The 15,552-nt window shown below is 40.6% G+C and overlaps 1 protein-coding gene across 4 annotated transcripts in view; it reads left to right on the forward strand.

Moving 5' to 3' along the window:
• negr1 (neuronal growth regulator 1) overlaps positions 1-15,552 on the forward strand; it is a 177,191-nt gene that overhangs the window by 40,201 nt on the left and 121,438 nt on the right. The window lies entirely within an intron of this gene.

A 15,552-nucleotide genomic window follows, 5' to 3' on the forward strand; every position in this document is an offset into this window, starting at 1 on the left:
TCTGCAGCATCACTGAGAGTGAGAGTTAAAAACGGTCTAAATTATTTCATCTTTAATAAAACGATCAGCATTACTGCTTTACCAGGTGTAACTATGAAGTTTAACATCCAGGCATCCATGAAAACAGAATTTATTACATTTAACAGCGTTAGAAGTTAACAGGAAGTTAGCGGAAGTTAGCTCGCTCGTTTTGCTAGTTACCTAAACATGATATAGCATGTTCTGACTGAGAGATTTCTGAAAAAATTCAAACGTACAGCTCTGCTATCACTTCCAACATAAATGAAGACAGAAAACTAAACAGCAGTGACGTTTGTAGAGTTACTGAAGTTGGGCTAGCTGGTATATAATGATGTGCTATGTGGTCGCTAGTGACACAGCTATGTTAGCATAACATAAACAGTGAAGCTGGAGGATGAACGCTAACACTTTACTACTCGATAAAAGTTAACCTGAGGGTTCCTGGTGGTTAGAGACAAATGCAATCGCATGGCAGGATGCTGTAAACGGACCAAACTTCAGTCAGGAGAACAACTGAGATAATCCTTCCACAATACGAGGTTAGTCCTTAATATACTGCAACAACATGGGAATAGAGCAGCTGTGATAGAATACAGCATTAATGAATCAATGGTACAGAAGTGGAGGAAGCAAGAAGAATGAGTTGAATAAAGTTTGATTTATCTGACTGCTTTGTTTCGCTTAATGTGCCTTATAATCACGTGCACCTTATGGTCCGAAAAATACGTATTTGACTTTTTTATTTGGCACACTGCAGTTTAATGTTGCAAAGCACCTCTTTTTAACTTCAGTGGATATCATACAGGGTTATGCTCAGGATATGTCAGCCCATTTCTACTGGAAATGCCTTTTGGTTAAACTTTCAGCAAGGAATTTGCATTTGCACTGTTAAATGTTTATATAGCTTTAATGCACATAAAAAACAGCTGCTTGTTTAAGTGAAAATAAATGGATGGGGTTTTTTTGCGCTAGTAAAGTTGTATTTTGTCTCGCAGAAATTGTATCGTCAGTTATATCATTATCGCAAATTTTCAAATATATATCGTGATATATATTCTTGGCCATATCGCCCTGCTCTAATTTTGTCCAATATTTTGTTTTTGCCTGCTCCGTTTGCCTTCGAGTACCTGCCTGGTTCCAGCAAACTTGCAAAATGACCTGTTTTCTATCCTTATCGGGTGGCTTCTCTTTTGTGGACGCAGCAAAATAAAAATTTACAGCAGAAAAGGCTTTTGATTTTTAAGCAAACTCCTGCTGACTTTCACTATGACACTCAGTATCCAGTCGCTTCGAAATACAGTTTCTCATTTGGAGAGTCGATGGACATTTGGGGTCTTTTGAGGCCAGTAAGTCGTTGTAAAGGTCACGACAGTATCTCTGTGTGAAATGGCTTAAATGGAATCAAACATCTCCAGAAATCAAGTACTGCTCTTGACATAAAATGCAGACGTAACCTCTATAAGCTGATGCTCCACGACAGTGTTACCGGGGATAACAACAATACAAGGTGGTATTCTCAGTACCTGAAGCTTAAATCACACTTCGGTGACCATGCAAACACTACTATTACTGCTATTACTACTAATAATCTATTTTAAAATGCCAACTTTAATAATAGAATATGCAACAATACAAATAAAATATGATTAAAAGATTGCTTACCAAAAAAGCATGAAAATGTGCTTTAAGAAGTGTTTTTTGAGGAGGAACTGATTGTGTCCAGGCAGATCATTTTAAAGCTGAGGGGTCCTGATGGCAGAAGCACGCTCACCTTTATATTCAAGCCTCAGCCAGAATGGCCCCACCTGAAAATACTGTAGATCCTCTAAACTTTACATATTTATTCTTCAGCTTGTTACACCCAGCCTTTTCCCTGGATCAGCACTGTTTCATGGTGGGAGTCTCTGGAAGGTCATTTTTCCTCCCCAGCAGAATGCTGAAAGGCTCCTGGCTGGTCCATGATTTTAGGACACTTTGAATGAATGAGAGATGAGTGCTACATTCTTCATGTGGGTTTTTAGCTTTGTAATTGACAAAAGCATTGATCAAATTGAACTCAAACAGAAGCGAAACAAATTTCTTCGTCCACTTGTGTGACATCCTGACAAATGGGACTTTGTCAGCACCATTTATTGCATTACTGTGCTTGACGCTGGGGGCTTTCGCCGTGCAATTTTTATTTGCGATTTGTCTAACATATCTTATTGTTTTCCATATGCTTGAATCAAGAGGTTGTAGTCATTTTTACTTTTTCAATTTTGTTTGTTCTTCCACACCAGGCTTGTTTATTTCCCCATTTCTGTGGCCATTATTACCAATATCCAAAACTATTCGTGGTTCACCCTTATTTTCAGAAATAAAGGTTTCTGTAAGACTGACATCGCTTTTCAGTTTAGGCACCACAGGAAATCTGGGGGATGTGGGAAGGCAGCAGTAAAAGTGTGCAGGTTGAGATCGCGAGGCAAAAACTAAACAAGTAAAGAGTAAAACGATAACCCCAAACTCACTCCTATTCATGATGTTTAGGTGGCCACAAACACACAGCTCAGATGCTGTAAAGCGAAAGAACTCTCTAAAATACTATACTGCTGTGAACAAGAGGGCTCAGCTCACGCACCACCATCCTGAGATAATGTTAGCTCAACACCATCCAACAGTGGACACACTTAGGTTCACAAAGCTATCTCCAAACTCAGAGCAAACTAATAGCTCAGTGGGAGAAACAGAGTCAAAAATGAAAACCAAAAAAACAATGGTTGTCTGATGATTGTATTGTTTTTTTTCACATTCTCTTACCGATTGCAACTTATGGTGACTAAATTGTTTCCCAGAGCTTGAGTGTTACACAATTATAACCACTTTTCATTACAAAGTGTTTGACAGGAGGCAACCTTTCTGCAAACAGCTGCAGCCTGATGTGAACTGTCTGCAATCACTCTCAGAGAGATTGTTGAAGGTTTTCAAATAATTGCTTAATAATTTATAAAAGCAGACAGACTGAATGAGTCTTTTTCATTAAGCAGAACTCGAGGGCACTCGACTCAAGTGGCTGCCAGCTGGTTGTATTCTGGTTATATTCCTAAAGAACAGGAAGGTTGCTGAGCACAAATGTAACAGTTAAATATGAATTTCTGTCTATGCAGACAGCTGTGATATGTGATTTTCAGTGATTTATCACAGTTAATTGCTCTATTAGCAGAAACTGATTGCATGTTATAGCCAACTAGACCTCATTCAACTGCAGATTGATGTCAAACTGATTGCAGACTGAATCTGTCTCGTACCAACATACATGTATATGGATGCGTTTGCTGACAGTATTAGTGTGCATGTAATGTCATTTTGCAGCATGCAACAGATATTGACAAAGTTTAACTTTGAAGGCATAGTTTAAACTTGAAACATGGCCTCAAGTTGAAATATGTGTTTGCAATACTCAGCATATCACAAAATGTAAAAAACAAATTGCAATAATATAATATCATGTGTGACGCTTTGTGATTATATCATATCATGGGGTCTCTGGTGATTCCCACCTCGATTTAACAGGCACTCACACAGCACTGCAGAAGTGTGAAAGATATCCACGAAACACCGACAGTCAGTGCCTGCTAGGTGATAAAGCAGAAACTCAGTCTGGGACTGTCTCCCAGGCCAACGTCTCTGCAGTTTCGTGGTATAACAGAACCGTATACCAGAAGGGTTTAGAAGTTTGGAGATTGTAGAGCCCGATTGCTAGGCCTCATAGCCTCTTCAATATATTCAATATACAACTCATGGAATTTGGACAAATGCCAGGACTGACTGTGTACAGCCTGTCAGTGCGTTTGGCTGGTTCTGCTTCATTATCACTGACAAATTCTCGGTACAGTTTTAAACCTGGTGTGAGACATGACCTTGTTGAAGTAGGGAGTGGGTAGCATGTGGTTAGTATACCAGTACATTTCAAGTTCAGGCTTATGAATGATACCAGGGAGAAAAAGGGCCTTACAGTAGGAATGTTTTCGCGTTTGAAACTGTAACAATCTTCAATGCATGAAGAGCAGCATGTGGTGAGACACTGCCAGCGTGAATGCTGATCTGCATACAAGTTTGTCTCATCAAAAACACTCTGGATCAGTTCATTGAAAAATGAACAACTCAGTAAAGCCAACTGATGTTCTGGATCAAGAGCATCAACGGCATCATTGAGAGGTTCAGGATTCTCTGTGGAAGTAAAGCTTCAGGCCCAGGAACTACAGTTACGTGGTTTACAGGGGCCCTTACTTGATCACCATCCACACCACAGCCTTCTGCTTGACCTCTACCCCATCCAAAAGCTTCAAAAAGAGAGAATGGAGAAAGAAACCTGAATTGTTCAGCGTCTTGTCTGATGTAATATTACAGGAAAACGCAACAGTTATCAGTTCGGCATTCTGTATTTCACCTCTCACGTTGCAATGGATGCTCCTGGATGAATCTAATTATCAAACAATCTAAATCTCAGGCTTAAAACATGTCTAAGTGTCTTTCCTCTTGCATTTCTGGCTGCTGGGAACAGAGAACAAGACCTGAGCTGTGAATCCTTTAACTCTGTTTCTGAAGAATCACAGTCTGAAATCGAACTGTCACTATCAGCAGGTTGATGAGCAACCTATATCTCTCCTCGGGTCTTTGCCCAAGTCCTCGAGTTATCTGTCTACTCCCGACACGTCTGCCATATGGATGTGAAAATTCAGTGTCAACAACTCCATAGTCCATCTCACGTGCATCTGTGTGGCAACTGTCATGACTCGACCCACCAGCTCCTTTTAAAGTTGGAATCACAAAGTTGACATGGCATGAATTATCAGAGTTTGAGTCCATCAACAGCTCCAAGGTTTGCACGACCACATATTTCTTCCTGAATAGTCTGTGGTTTTGCTAGGGGTTGATTTATTTTGCGTAAAAGCTCTAAGCTGCTTCTCTCGGAGCAGATCTTCTTCCCAGAAATGCTGTAATATGCCATCCCTAACAGCTTTCGCTGTTGTCTGACAGTAAAAAGACAGATTGGTGGAATATCTCGACAATGGCTGGGACATACTATTACACACAGATTTAAAAGAGATCCGTAATATCTTAGAATAGATTATGAAGTGCATAGGAAGAGACCCCAGGATTGAGGGCGATGTCATGAAGCCATCCTAAGCTGTAAAAAGACTAGTTGCTGCACTCTGAAGTAGATGGAAGTTGTGAGCTAGGTTGTAAAGATAAGGAGCCAGATGGACGTGAGAGCACTCAAACTGCCCTCCACAATGTAGTGAAGTTACAGTATAGTGACGAGTGTCAGCAAACCTGTTGGAGAATAGAAATAGTACAGGCCCGACTGATTTGAGCGTTCTGACTGATTACGGATCAGGACAAGCTGTGATTAGAAGTGTTTTATTTTTAATGAGATCTTTTTCACATAGAATAATGACAAGTACCAATTGCACTGTCATCATCAACAGCTAAACAACTAAATTATAATAATAATAACAAAACCCAACCTTTGTAATTGGTTCAATTTCAATGGTGGATAAAGGAAAAATAATAATAACAATAATTTCTGAGTAAAATCTGCACAACGTGTCGTGCTGTTGTCTCCATTTCAGATAAAATAAAAACGTTTCCATTTCTTAAAATGCAAACATTGTTTGTCTTTAGTCTTACTTAACTTTCACATCTAAAAAAATCTGCAAAGGAACACATCCAGAAACGCATTTATTTCCTTTGCCAAACTGGAGGGGAAAATATTGTGAAACAGTGAAATATGTTTATGAGGCGAGATGTGTGGAGTTGGCGCCAAGGAGAATATTTACAGTTGAAGATCTAGCAAACATTTGTATAGAGCAAAAAGAATCTGGGTCGCAGTGACGCCCCAGTGTTAATTATGATATCTAATCAAAGAGCATGAATGAGTTTGGCTAAATGGATTAAAATCAGCCTCATCTTTCCAGCTTCCATACTGTAATTAATGATTTGTCATCGTTCCCCATTCATGTGAGGTGCTGCTCAAACACCAGCTCATCACTTTCCTTTCTCCACATTGTGCATAATCACTGGGGTTTGACTTGAATTCTTTTCTGAAATCCAATATATGTTTAAAAAAACCACACATCTTGTAATGGGCCAGGTTCCTGTGCACTCATTCGTCAGAAACGGGGATAAACAGAAATATCAATTAGCATATATTTGTGTTGTCAGAGCTGCATCAGACCGGAAGTTTTGACGTCTGTGAAATAATTACCTGCGCTTTGTATAAGCCATGGGCAGTCTGCTACCTGGGGAGGCTTCTAGAATAAAGGCAGCCTAATGAAAACAAAGCTCACCTTAGGTGTTAGTTTTCTGCTGCTATGCCTGGGTGAGCAGATGAACTGGCTGCTCTCTCATTCACGAGGGGTCGCCGCAGCAGGTAGCGCCTCATATTTGATTTAGCAGGTTTTTTACGCCCGATGACCTCCGTAACACAACCCCAAAGGGATTTGTCTCCTCCCGGGATCAAACTGGGGCTCTTTTTGCTTGTTAGGCAAATGCGTAAACGACTACACTGTGGAGCCTACAAGCAGATGAATTTGGGAAATGTGGCAGAAACGAAAGACACGCCCAATGGCATGGCCTTGCAATAATTTACATTTAATATCCAAGGCCTTTGGTACGTGAAATAGCTTGTTACTTTTAATCGAACATTTCCATGTGGGTTTCATTGAATAATGTGGGATTACTTTAAAATAGCAGAATTAAAAGAAATACATTGCAGGCAAAAATGCTTCTGTCTCCTCTCCAAGCAGCTAAAGCGTCTAGAAGCAGGACTGCAGATTTGAGTTTGTTGGTGTGTCAGGGGCATTTACCACCACAATTTATCACAATGTTGTATATATATGTGTCATCTATATGTAATGGTTTTACACTACTGATCTGCCTGAGGTCTACGCTCCATCAAATTGCTCGATATCACAGGCAGCAAAAATGACTTGGCCCAACAGCAGCCTGAATCTGCCACACCGAGATGTCTCATGCCAGACCTGTGATCAGTTCTCTTGTAGCTCCTACTTCAGTCGGCAGCAACAAAGGAAGCAGCCACACTAAACACCCTCCCACCCACCCGAGACAATGTGCTAATGTAAAATGGCCTGTTTTGACACACTGCTTTGTGAGCAGATGAACAAATACGAGCATCGCTTTAGCTCCGTGGTGAAAGATGACAGCGAGATAACAATAATAATTTCTGCAGAAAGAGTGCAAAGGCACTCAACGGTGATAAGCAAACTGGAAAAGCCAGTGCAAGAACATCGAGGCCTGGGTCATCAAGATGAAGAAGAAATAATATCAAAAGTCCTTGTAGAGATCCTGGCTCTGTTATATGTGTCCTCAGCCCATAGTGTTATGGAACGGCTGTAAAAGTGCAGACTCCGGAGACCGACGCGAACTCAAAAAACAGCTTTAATGCCGAACTCAAAGTAACAAACTTCCAAAGTGCAAACATTAACGCAGGCAGGAAAAACAAAACACACAGCATAAATGAGGGTCGATAAGAGTAGATCGCAACACTGACAAACTGAAACACAGGGCTTAAATACATAGAGGGAGCAATCAGGGAATGGGCAACAGGAGGGAGACACAGCTGGGGCAAATCAGGCCTAACGAGACAAGGGGAAGCAAAACCAGACACATTAACGGTCATGTCCAAATTCATGGGCTGCATCCTCCTGAGGCCGCATTTGTAGACCGATTACATCACAGCGACGCGCCGAAGGCTGTCCAAATTCGTAGACTCCTCCGAATGCAGCCGACAAATGCGTCCTCCTTTTCCCCGAATTTGAAGGATGGGTCGGGTGTGTCCTTCTTGGCCCACCATATCCCAGAATTCATAGCGCGGCCCAGCCAAGCTCCAGTTTCCGGCAATGGCGGCCGCTACTAAGTTTTAAAATTACTCTTATTAATCTTTCTGGGCCACAAAATAAACTTTAAACATATTTTCAGGCAAGAATGTGGGTTAGCTCGTTGATAATTAAAAATGAACACAAAAAACGGAGAAAGATTTCGGGGTCCATTTTCAATTTTCGTGCCGTGGCGCTGACAACCGGAAATACTCTGAATTAAGGGCAGGAGTAGATCGAGAAGGCTAGACCGTCCAATTCCATAGCCGTTTACTTCCGGCCTACCCGACCTCCTGAGGACCCGGCCCACGTAGACCGCGAAGGCCGGGTCCTCAGCAGGATGCAGCCCATTAATTTGGACACGACCAACATGAGACATGGACTTTCGAAGTAAAACAGGAAGCATAACACAGACTCACAGGCAAGCACTATAACAAAGGGAACAGAGACGTGGGACCAGGGCAGACACAGGCACTGACTGGACGTGGGGATACTGCAGACAGGGGAGACAGCAACTATGGAACACAGACAGAAAACCAGAACACTAAAACTCTAACCAAACCCCACCCAGAGAACCTAAACTAAGAATAATCCTAAAACCCATAAAGCAAAGCTAGAATATAATGAAATAACAAAATCAAAGAACCAAAAACACAAAACACTGGGTCGACGACCCAGGGACCCTAACACATAGTTTGAGCTGCGTGGCTTTGTTAAAGTAAAAGTTTCCCCCGAAATCTATCCTTGAAAGGTGGTTGTTAAAAGTTAGTTTCCTCTTCAAAACCAGCAGAACAACAACCATATCAGCAGTTTATATGACCACAACAAAGAAATGCATGTCTTATGGTACCAATGGATAGCAGTATAAGTGGTTTACACATCGAGAAGAAGCCTGTGCTGCAGCAGTGGTTTGAGACCTTTTGATAATTTTTCAAGCCTTAAAAGCCTGTCACTGTTAAAGTGCATTGTAACTGGCATCTATACAAAGCTGACCAGAGCTTCTGATCTCTTTTGAAGAGGAGACTTTTTTAACAGCCACCTATGAAGCCAGCGTGAGGGATTCTGAAAGGACAATTTTAGGTGAGAAAACATAAAAATCAATAGCAACTACACTGGAGACTGTGTTTTCTATGGATACCCTGTTTTACAAGAATATAATGATGAAAGTCTTGGAAGTTGTTGACAAGTAGTCCACATCAGTGGGCTGCACACAGGTTCATTGAACACTCTTACTAGTCCCCCCAAAGTGTGTTAAATTATAAGTCGCTGAAGGGCTGTGATCATACATGTAGGCACCAAGCCTCCCAACACTTCTCTCAGCTGAAAATACATTAAAAATTGGCTTTATGTCACCGTAATGCGATTTAGTATCGACCACGGTCAATCCGAGTGATGAATTTGCCACTTGAAGCCCACAAATCTGCCATTATGTGAATACAGCACATTAAATAATCAGCACATCTCTAAAATCTAGTGTACAAGTGAATTCTTATTTTGTTGAAAAGCAAAGAAAAACAGAAACGGAGTGAAACCTGCCTTCAGGCTCCTTCAGTAAATCTTGCCTGAGGGCAAGAAACACCGTGGCTCAGGTGGTCAATGGGCTAACTAACTGACAGGTCTGTGTGGGCTCTCCACAGGATCTGCACTCCTCTCTTGTGCTTATTTAATTTTACCCACTCTCACATTGTTTGCCACTTATTTGTCACAATGCAGCAATGCTTTCTCTATGGGGAGAACCAGCGTGGACGAAACCATTGTCCTCTACCCGCTTTCCTGACAGACACTTTTTTGGCAGAGGGAGTAAAGAGCTTTGCGGTTAGTGCCAAACTGATTTCCTCGGTGGGTTTACTACTGGTGCTGGCAGTCTGCGTGGCATGTTGACAACGGCTAAAGAGCCAAACTTGATTGCCTCTTTTCCTGCTCATTATTACAGTATTCGTTACAGAATATGATGCGATTTCTTAACTACAGTCAGCACTGGGCTTGTGAGAGTGCTCATCCCCATGTTGTAACCTTTACTGAAGCTAAACATAACCTGTGTTGGTGCTGGTCTCTCAGGCATCGGAGCATGCTCTCATAAAGCACGTTGAGTAAATTGAAGGTTGCATCATTGTCTGTGGAGGACTATACCTTATATGATTAAGTTGTAATCATACTTAATTTTGTTACAATGTTACAATTTTCACGTCCAGTTATTAAAAACAAAAACAATAATTCAGATAGCCAAGAAGACTGAAAGAGAGCCTTTAGTGAACAAGATCTAACTAGAGCAGCGGTCCCCAACCCCCGGGCCTTGGACCGGTACCGGTCCGTGAGTCGTTTGGTACCGGGCTGCGAGAGTTGAGGCTCAGGTGTGAAATGTATAGTTTTCAGGGTTTTTATCGTTTTCTGCGTTGTTTTGTTATCGTTTTTATCGTTTACTCGGTTTTCCTGAGTCTTTTCACGTGTGTTATGAATAAATCTTTTTTTTTCGGTACCGGTACTAGTTTTATTTTGTTGTATTTATCCGCGACAGCTTAAAGGCCGGTCCATGAAAATATTGTCGGGCATAAACCGGTCCGTGGCGCAAAAAAGGTTGGGGACCGCTGAACTAGAGGAAGTCCCGAGGTTTTTGAAAGTCATCCCATGGAAGGACTGTGAACACTTGTCTGGGATTATATCTGTTTAGAAATCACTGCTGCCAACAAGATACAAGCAGGTCTCTGAGGAATGTGACGCTGTTCCTTTGCCCCACTCAGTACCAGCAAACGCCCCACAGTGAAATCCACAACCAAAAGATTAAAAAGTCCCTAAAAAGTTTTAAATTCAGAAACTGTATCCAACATATAATTTCAGCGTTAAATAAACATCAGCTGGTGGTCTTTGGTCAATGTCTTGTTATGGTTGAAAAATATTCCCAACTGTATTTATTACTTACTGAACATTGCTGGTTCAGATGTTCTAGGAAGAGTGAAACACGTAGGGGTTAACCTGGGATTGTGCAGGTGGAGAACCCAAAGGTCAGGTTGTAGCGATGTAGTATGAAGAAGTGAATTACTTAGAAATAAGTCAAATATTTGCTTGTTTTGTGATATAGATGTTTCTTTGTGTACAGGCTGTGACCTGTGCTGCTACTCCTGTATTCACTGCTTTTCACAGCTTTAGCACTTTCACTTTCACAGTTCAACAAGATATAAGCAGATGATTCATGATGATTCAGATGATTACATGGCTGATTTCCAATTGCTAGACACTATAACGAGCATATAAAAAGTAGAATTGGGTGTCATGATCATTTCTCTAAATAATAATGATTTATTATATATATTTGATCGTCTACGTTTGACCTAACCTACCATTTACCATGAACAGGGTGCTCTGTACCAGTCCAGCCTATGGTGGAGACGTTATTCACCACATTACTACAAACTAAGCAGTGTAACCAACACTAAACTGCCCGGCATTTTCATGCAACCTTTGAGTAACACAAAATTAGTATACTTGCCCATATGGAAAAGAAATAGTAAAAACTTATATGACTTAAATCATATAAGGCTTACATGATTTAGTCATGAAAGTGGCCACTTTCTCATTACTTTCATATATTGTTTTAGTAAGTATCCAAAACATACAAGTTTCATTATATAATTTTTCAAGGGATCTTATATCTGTTTTTACTCTTGTACGCTTTTCATACAAGTTTCACACAAGACAGATACAAACTTTATAAGATTTATATATATCTCTTCCATATGGGTGTACTATGGAAAAGCGCAATTTAATCCGCACGTAATTCATAGCTCAAGTCTGATTTAAAAGCTCTAAAAGGAACGAGGACATTACATGAAAGGTTTAAATTTCCACTTTATCAGATTTCATGTGCCGAGAAGTCTTTACCTCTTTTTCCTGTTTTTCTTACTTACTCAGTCTCTGACAGTGCCACTTATAAACTTTCTTTTCCTCTCCCTGGGAAATAAAGAACATTTATTTGCATTTTATATTATCTGTAACTTAAAAGAACTTTATTCTGTTTATGCTTCTCGTCCAGCTCGATCCTGAAGTACTGCCACCAACAGCATTTACATCTACACCAGCTCACATGCATGAGAGGAAAAAATGGGCAGTCCTGTGGGATATGATTATTTTCTTATTATTGAGAAAGTATCTCTTTGCTGTCACTGGAGCAACTCCAGACTACAGGACACAAAAAATGAACTCATCGACATAAACATTAACCTGCCTATCAGATTTAAATGCTTGTTAATTGAAGGTGCCAGAACGCCGTTACGGATTGTTCCAGCCCACTTTAACCCCTGACTCAAATTCATGATCTCTTTCTCTGGGGTTCGTTTCTCATCCTGCTGAGGTAACAAACTTCAGACAAAAACAGCTGCATCGCAGGGTTTATGATCCTGACATCAGGGGACGACTTATGGCGTTACAGTGGACGTAACAGCCCAACACGTTCATTTCACAATGGAACAAATGATAGAGAATTTAGATGTTAATGCAGATTAAACCTGTCGTTTACATGTGAAAAAACATTCTCTGGTAATAATAATCTGTGCACATGAATAAGGGGTTAATGGTTCTCTGTTTGCAATCATTTAGCAAATTAGTTACAAAGAATGAAGACACATTCATTTAACTCTTTCAGAATAATTTGATTGATATTTCTCACTTTGCAAGAGACGTGTGGCTACAAAAAGTACCTGTCTGTTTATGGTTGATGTTGTGCCAGTTTTGATCAGAGATGACGGTGTATGCTTTTATAAACACTCATGTTAAATAATCAAAATTGCAACATTGAACAGAAAAGTAATACTAATTTATTTTTGTTGTGTTCCAGTTGCCTCGTTTTCAGTGTTTAAAAGATTTCAGTCCTTGTTGGTTCAGCTGTACCTGTAGTTCCTTCTGCTAGCTGTACATGAGAAACTGCAGATCACACAATACAGGAGGCAGGAACACAAACTACGGTGTTGTAATTGGAAAAAAAAAATCAGGCAATGACTGGCCTTTTCCACTCTGGGTGGGACCGTGATGTGATCTTATGCTGCACATAGCATGAGTCTATAAACAGCAGGGCACAATGAGAGTGGAAGTTGGTTACTTATCTAAGAAGGTGGTGGTGGTGGTGTACCTGCACTCTACATCAAATGCACACTGTGGGAGCTCTTTCTTGTTCCACTGCTCCCTCCAATATTTCAAAGTGATCCACTGAATACTGCCAAAACTGCCTGGCCATGGTTTGTCGATGCAGTTTTCAGTTAGTGCTGCAAACACAGACACTACTGTATAATAAAATCTAACACTATGAAACACACACACACACACACACACACACACACACACACATATATGAATTAAAAAGAGAGCTACTTTAACCTCCTTTTACTTTTACCTCCAACACGGCATTGTGCTTTTTGAAGGCTGGTGTACAGACTGTCGAGTACAACCAGGCTACAAAGGAAGCGATTCTAGCACCTGGTGATTTGCCAGAAGTAAACAAATGACTTAAATGAGCACGGCTGGAGCACTTACTAGATGTGCTCTGTATGACAGGAAGATCAGATGGTGAACAGAAATGACTGATTAACTGGTTACTGGTTAAAAAGCTCAACCCAACATGCAATATCCCAGTTTTTCCAGGAAAAACACTACCTGGGTTCCTACAATATTAATACAATAATTACAATAATTTGGTGAATCTGTTGAAATAAAGTAACACCACCAACAGCATGATATGCAATAACAGTGACACAGTAATACATCCAGTGACAGCCTAAATCAAACGTGTGGACCAAAGTAGCCTAAATATTATTGAACAATTTAAGAATAACTAAACTAACTTAATCTTTGAACTCTTCAATTCAATTCAATTCAATTCAATTCAATTCAATTTTATTTATATAGCGCCAAATCACAACAAAAGTCGCCTCAAGGCGCTTCATAGATACAGAGAAAAACCCAACAATCATATGACCCCCTATGAGCAGCACTTTGGCGACAGTGGGAAGGAAAAACTCCCTTTTAACAGGAAGAAACCTCCAGCAGAACCAGGCTCAGGGAGGGGCGGGGCCATCTGCTGAGAGTGAGAGAAGGAAGACAGGATAAAGACATGCTGTGGAAGAGAGACAGAGATTAATAACAGATATGATTCAATGCAGAGAGGTCTGTTAATACATAGTGAGTGAGAAAGGTGACTGGAAAGGAAAAACTCAATGCATCATGGGAATCCCCGGCAGCCTACGTCTATTGCAGCATAACTAAGGGAGGATTCAGGGTCACCTGGTCCAGCCCTAACTATATGCTTTAGCAAAAAGGAAAGTTTGAAGCCTAATCTTAAAAGTAGAGATAGTGTCTGTCTCCCGAATCCAAACTGGATTCTCTTCAGGAGATTATCACATAAAAGTATTGAAAATTTTTATCTTGGGTCAAACGTTTGAACCAGCTGCTTAAAGTAACCGTGCCAGTAATTTCCATTCACCATTTTCTCTTGCTGGAGTGCTGCTATCAGGTGCTCCAGCGATGCTTGGTTGAGTTCATTGTTTACATTTGGGTCGCACATCACCAGCTGCTATTATCTCTTTGTTGCCTGATCGTGCACGATGTTGTGTGTTTGTCTCAAGTGGTGCAACAGAATCGACTGCAGGAGCAGTTTTCTTGCATATTTTGCAAATCGCCGTTCTTCATCGGACGTTGTTCAAGTAACTTCCTTTTAGCTACTAAATCGTCATCTGAGACGTAACATGTGGCTCTCGCTGGCAGACATGCCTGGGCTTGTTTCGCTGTTCTGCAAACACAAGGTGTTGCTATGGCAATGATATCTAAATATGACACTTTAAGACACACATTAATATACCACCACAAGGCTTCCCTTGCTGGCACCCTGTAGCAGCAGATTCACTTCAAATTAGGTAGTTTTCATTAACAGTAACTGATTGGAAAAGAAGGAAGGAAATGCCCTTTATTTTGCTTGCGGTAAAAGATGCCGCTTCCTGCAAGTTGCAATCACCGATAAAGCATCGTTCACTATTTTCTTTTCTATACTGTCAGAAATACCATAAATATCTAATTTCCTTGAAATATCATCCTATAATTTAGCCCATCCCTGTTTCCCATCTTGAATACTTTAAGATTTCTGCCTTCAAAGACACAAACATATCTCAGTTTGGCACACGCTGTGTCATTGTCTAAATTCCTGGTAAGGTGTGTTGACAACCATGTCTCCCCATTGCAGTCAGTAAGTAACCTTACCTGGTGATGCAAAGGTTGAAGGTTTGAATCTCTAGACTGTAAACAGTGCTGCTTTTCACACAGGGCGTGCGTTAGGGCAACAGAATCACAATCTGCTCGGACTCTGTTTGGAGTACAGTTCCAAGTGTTTCTTTTCTGACGGCTGTAGTTTGTCTTTTTGTCATAAAACTCATCAGTTTGCCTTAAATTAAGTCAGATGCACCTTCAGTCAGTCGACTGCTTAAGTATAAAGATGCCTATTAACACTTAACTGTTAAAATGCCGCTGAAAAAGTGACAAAGAATTTCACTTTGAACGTGTTTAGAGTGTCAACAACAGCACAGTCTTTGTTATTCTGATGGCTTTGGGATAATTTAGTCTCAAAACAAATCAAATCTCAAAGCAACCTTGAACTTCTTACATGTTAAATCACTTTGTC

This window comes from Neolamprologus multifasciatus, chromosome 15 (genome assembly GCF_963576455.1).
Source record: "Neolamprologus multifasciatus chromosome 15, fNeoMul1.2, whole genome shotgun sequence".
Lineage (NCBI taxonomy): Eukaryota > Metazoa > Chordata > Actinopteri > Cichliformes > Cichlidae > Neolamprologus > Neolamprologus multifasciatus.